The sequence below is a fragment of the Hyla sarda genome, chromosome 12, assembly GCF_029499605.1.
Source record: "Hyla sarda isolate aHylSar1 chromosome 12, aHylSar1.hap1, whole genome shotgun sequence".
In the NCBI taxonomy this organism is placed as follows: Eukaryota; Metazoa; Chordata; class Amphibia; order Anura; family Hylidae; genus Hyla; species Hyla sarda.
This window is the reverse complement of record NC_079200.1, coordinates 83,319,411-83,325,410: the sequence shown is the minus strand read 5'-3', so window position 1 is coordinate 83,325,410 and position 6,000 is coordinate 83,319,411.

Genomic DNA, 6,000 nt, shown 5'->3' with positions numbered 1-6,000 from the left:
CAGAAAGTTAAACAGATTTGTAAATTACTTCTATTAAAAAATCTTAATCCTTTCAGTACTTATGAGTTGCTGAAGTTGAGTTGTTCTTTTCTGTCTAAGTGCTCTCTGATGACACGTGTCTCGGGAACCGCCCAGTTAAGAAGAAAATCCCCATAGCAAACCTCTTCTACTCTGTGCAGTTCCCGAGACAAGCAGAGATGTCAGCAGAGAGCACTGTTGCCAGACAGAAAACAACAACTCAACTTCAGCAACTGATAATTATTGAAAGGATTAAGATTTCTTAATAGAAGTAATTTACAAATCTGTTTAACTTTCTGGAGCCAGTTGATATCATTTTTTTTTTCCTGGAATACCACTTTAAACATATATCTACTCCACTACTTAGAGTAGAAGGCCAATCAGTCATACCCTGATATTTAACAATGTACTGCTATGTTATGTTACACTTTCTGCTGTGGTCTGAATCCAAAATTCTTCATCACTATTATTGGGAATTTCATTTTGCAGTGTCTCAGGGCTCAGGATGACAAATGCCTGTGTAAATGGTCCTTACTGTCAATGATCTACATACTAAGGAAGGTCACTATCTTATAATTGTTGTTGAATAGATATGGTATTTCATTGCCTCCTGTGTGTTTCTTGTCACCAGTAGTTTTGTACACTTTGAGATTGCACTTGCCATGCCATCCTCTTTCTACTTTTGTATACTTGAGATAAGAGGAAAAAAAGGGGAATGCGCCCCTAGTGAAGTACAGTAAAATAATAGTATAAAGGAAAATGGTGTGAATCTCATTCACATGTAGTGTTGTGCTCAGAGCACAACACCTTTGTTCGCATGTAGAGTGGGTCTTTGGGTCCTGCAGCTCACAATCCCTCCAAACACTCCCCGGAGTCATCAGTAATTCAAATTACCGTGAGGCAACCATAGTCAGTTTGGGTTACGTTGCAGTTTGGTAATCATGCAGTAACTCGTGTAGGTGTGATATATAGACCACATGGCCAAGTTAAAGAAGTAGATGATCTACTAGTTGAAGAAATATCTAAAATGACAATGAAAGGAGAAGTTATCATTATGGGAGACTTCAATCTTCTGGATATAAACTTGAAAACCAAAACAGCTAGTTCTGCCAGGAGTACAGATACTCTAAATTCCCTACTGGGATTATCTCTGCAATAAGTGGTTGAGGAATCAACCCAGTGGGAGGCCATTTTGTATTTGGTATTCACAAATGGGGATTTGGTATATGATGTTATTGTTGGCGAAAGCTTGGGATCTAGTGATCACCAATCAGTGTGGTTTAATATAAGAACAGTGAAGGAGTCACACCACACAAAAACAAAAGTTTTAGATTTTAGAAAAACAGACTTTTCATTATGAGATTGGTCTTAAATGAGTCCCTATCATACTGGAACAAATTACATGTAGTTCAGGAGAAATGGGACTACTTAAAAGACGCTTTGTTGAAGGCAACAGAAAATTGCATTAGACTTGTCAGTAAAAGCAGAAAAAGGAAGAGACCACTGTGGTACTCAGCAGAAGTGGCCAAAATCATAAAAAACAAAAAAAAATAGCATTTAGTTATTATAAAACAACCCAGAGCAATGAAGATAGGGAAATCTACAAGACTAGGCAGAAAGAGCCCAAGCAAGTTATAAGAACTTCTAAAGCGCAGGCAGAAGAAAAACTAGCTCAGTCTGTGAAAAAAGGGGATAAAACATTCTTCAGATATATAAATGAAAAAAGGAAATTAAAACAAGGAATAACTAAATTAAAAACAAAGGAAGGAAGGTATGTAGAAGAGAATAAGGGGCTAGCCGACTGCCTTAATGAATACTTCTGTTCAGTTTTTACAGAAGAAAAAGAAGGAAAAGGACCTCAATTAGGGAGGAAGACTAATGAATAGTTTGATGCATGTGTCTTTACAGAGGAAGAGGTTCTACGTTTGCTGTCTAAAGTGAAGACAAATAAATCACAGGGGCCAGGTGGGATACACCCAAAATTATTAAAAGAGCTTAGTGGTGAGCTAGCAAAATCGTTAACAGATTTATTTAACCAATCAATGGTAATGGGAGTCGTCCCGAAAGATTGGAAATTAGCAAATGACGTGCCCATTCACAAAAGTAGTAGGGAGAAATCAAGCAACTAAAGGCCAGTAAGTCTGACATCAATAGTGGGGAAATTAATGGAAACCCTACTAAAGGATAGGATTGTGGAACATCTAAAATCCCATGGATTGCAAGATGAAAAACAACATGGGTTTACTTCAGGAAGATCATGTCAAACAAATCTTATAGATTTTTTTGACTGGGTGACTAAAATAATAGATGGCGGAGGGGCAGTAGACATTGCATATCTAGATTTTAGTAAGGCTTTTGACACTGTCCCACATAGAAGACTTATCAATAAACCGCAGTCATTGAGCTTGTACTCCCATATTGTTGAGGTGAGTAACAGACAACAGAGGGTTGTAGTCAATGGAGAATATTCCGAGCAAGGTCTTGTTACCAGTGGGGTACCTCAGGGATCTGTAACGGGACCAATTTTGTTTAATATCTTCATTAGTGATATCGCAAAAGGTCTCGATAGTAAGGTGCAAGATATGTAACAGGGTTGATGTTCCTGGAGGGATACGCCAAATGGAAAAGGATTTAGGAAAACTAGAAGAATGGTCAGAACTCTGGCAACTGAAATTTTATGTGGATAAGTGCAAGATAATGCACCTGGGCCGTAAAAACCCTCAGGCAGAATATAGAATATTTGACACAGTCCTGACCTCAGTATCTGAGTATCTGAGGAAAGGGATTTAGGAGTAATTATTTCAGAAGACTTAGAGGTAGGAAGACAATGTAATAGAGCAGCAGGAAACGCTAGCAGAATGCTTGGATGTATAGGGAGAGGTATAAGCAGTAGAAACAGAAGTGCTCATGCCACTGTACAGAACACTGGTGAGACATCACTTGGAGTATTGTGCGCAGTACTGGAGGCCGTATCTCCAAAAGGATATCGATACTCTAGAGAGAGTTCAGAGAAGAGCTACTAAACTAGTACATGGATTGCAGGATAAAACTTACCAGGAAAGGTTAAAGGACCTTTACATGTATAGCTTGGAAGAAAGAAGAGACAGAGGGGATATGATAGAGACTTTTAAATACATAAAGGGAATCAACACGGTAAGAAAAACTACCACAAGAGGACATAGTTTTAAGTTAGAGGGGCAAAGGTTTAAAAGTAATATCAGCAAGTATTACTTTACTGAGAGAGTAGTGGGTGCATGGAATAGCCTTCCTGCAGAAGTGATCGCTGCAAATACAACGAAGGAGTTTAAACATGCATGGGATAGCACCTTGTCCTGATGAAGGGCCCACTCTGGGCCAGAAACGCGTTGATGTGCTTATAATAAACTCTACCCGATTATACCTTTTAAGAGCTTGGTTTCTTCAAATCCTTTTGGTCCAGCGCTGCAAGAAAAATTCCCCTTTTTTACTTATTTACTTTTGTATGCTGTTATTTTTGGTTATTTATATGTTCTGTCCTTATTGATATGTTCTGTCCTTCCCACTTTGAATATTGCAATAAAGAAATCACATCATGGTGAGGCTATGGCACATTCTGTGAGATCTGAAAGTAGATTGAGCCATATTACCATAATCTCTGTCTTCTGGACATATCAAATAATCAGTCATTCCACCTTGGATGCCTTTGTGACTACAAATCCCTTCCATTATAAGGTTTGGCTTTCTTGATTTTCTTAAACCTGCCAAACCTGTCTGTTCAGTCATTGGGGAAACTTGGACCGAGAAAGTGTTTCTTTTCCAGCATGACAGATAAAATAAGGATTCTGAGAGAAGAAAAACATGAACCTCTATCATTACATGTGCCTGCTCTGTGTGTTAACTTATGTTATATCTGGAGCCATGATTCCAATTTTTCCTATATAGCGTTAAATATATATATATATATATATATATATATATATATAAACAAAGCCCTATGTCCACTTTAACATACTGCATCAAATTTTAAAGGGCGTCAGGTTATAGAGCTGGAGAAGCTGAGCAGATTGATTTACATTTTTGTGGAAAAAGTTCCAGGATAATTTGTCAATTTATTCATGGAAATATTGGCACATCTCTATGTAAGGAGAAATGTCAATCACTGAGCATGACGAGCCACATCACGACAGCTCAGCTCTTCCTGTTCTATAAATGTATGCCTTCAAGTGTACCTGTGCCTATAAAAAAAAAAAATAATAATAATTATAAAGTATTGGGCATTGCCTTATTTGTTTTTCCATTTAATTAAAATTTAGATAGAGATAGTACAGGGGTGTGGAAATTTAATTAAAAAACTACTTGTCCACGGGACTAAAACGTCGCAAAATCTACTTGTCCCTGATGATGATCCACTTGTCCGGACCAATTTTCGCTTTTACACTCTCGTTTTTTCCTCCTCGCCCTATAAAAGCCTTAACTACCTACTATAATGGTTCCTTTTAATTTTTCAATAATATATTCTCCGAACCAAAAATAAAATAAAAAAATGTGTGTAGTAAAATTTAAATAGTAAAGATAATTTAGCAAATTTGGTGGTTTTCTTTTCTACACCATTTACCTTGTGGTTGAGATAACATGTTATTTTGATACTTTAGACCGGCCTGATTACAGCAATACCAGATTTGTATAGTTTCCGTCATGTTTTACTAATTCCCCAAAAGTTCTGAACTTTTTCAAAAAATTTTAATTGCCATTTTTTGACCCCTGTAGCTTTTTTTTCGCATACGGGGCTGTATGAGGGCAATTTTTTTGCGCCACAATCAGTTTTTTTTGTACCATTTTGGTATTGATCTGACTTTTTAATCGCTTTTTAACTTTTGGTGTTTTTTATTTATATATTGCAATTCTGTGGTTTGGTATTTTTTTTTACATTTATGTCATTTACCATATGGGATACATAATGTTATATATATATTTTTTATATATATAATTGTTTATTTTCATTTTCAAAAAGATAATGTTATATTTTAATAGTTCGTACAATTACGCACGCAGCGATACTAAATATGTTTATTTTTATTATGTTTACATGTTTTTATATAGGAAAAGGGGTGATTTGAACTTTTAACATGGAAGGGGTTAATGTGTGTCTTTTAAACTTATAAAAATTTTTTTTTTGTTTTACACTTTATTAGACTTTTAGGAGGAATCATTAGATTCCTCATACAAATATATATATATATATATATATATATATATATATATATATAAACTCCAATTATCTGTGAGCTCTGCAATACATTGATAGAGCCTAGTCCAGCCAGGCTCTATCAATGACAGATCCACAGACCTCCGGCTACCTCTATAGTGGATCTCCCCACGGGGGGTGATCCACCGCACCAGGGAGCATTCACATGTCCCGTTAGACAACGCTGTCAGCTTTGACAGCGGCTATCTAAAGGGTTAATAGCCAGCCGCGGCGATCTGAAAACAACCGGGAGCTGCATAGTACGGAGCGGGCAGGAGTCAGGAGCCCACTCCATAGAGACTGCTGAGCGCCGCCACGCTTGTCAGGTCCGAAGCAGGGCTAAGGGCCGGAAAAATTCACCTGCCCGGCTCCCGGAATTGCATGTCCCGGGTGTCGGGCGATAGGAATTCCACATCCCTGTAGTACCGAGCTGGGCTGCTGGCGGGTGCCTAATTTCTGTACAGTTTCTATAGACCGAAAGCCTTTGCCCACCAGGGCTGATACTGTAAAGATTTTTTTACTGTAAAGTGACTCACGTCTTTATTATTTATGTATATGATTTGTGGTGTTTTGCCCAGAAAAACTGACACTGCAAGGCAGCACAAGAGTTAACCACACTACACACACATGATGCAGGTTCCCTTTTAAGGGCCAAAATCACATGTCAGGTATAGGTCAGGGAAGTCTATATATACTCACCTGTCCTGAACAGAGTATGAGAATAAGTTAACATAGAGAGAGAGAGAGAGAGAGAGGAG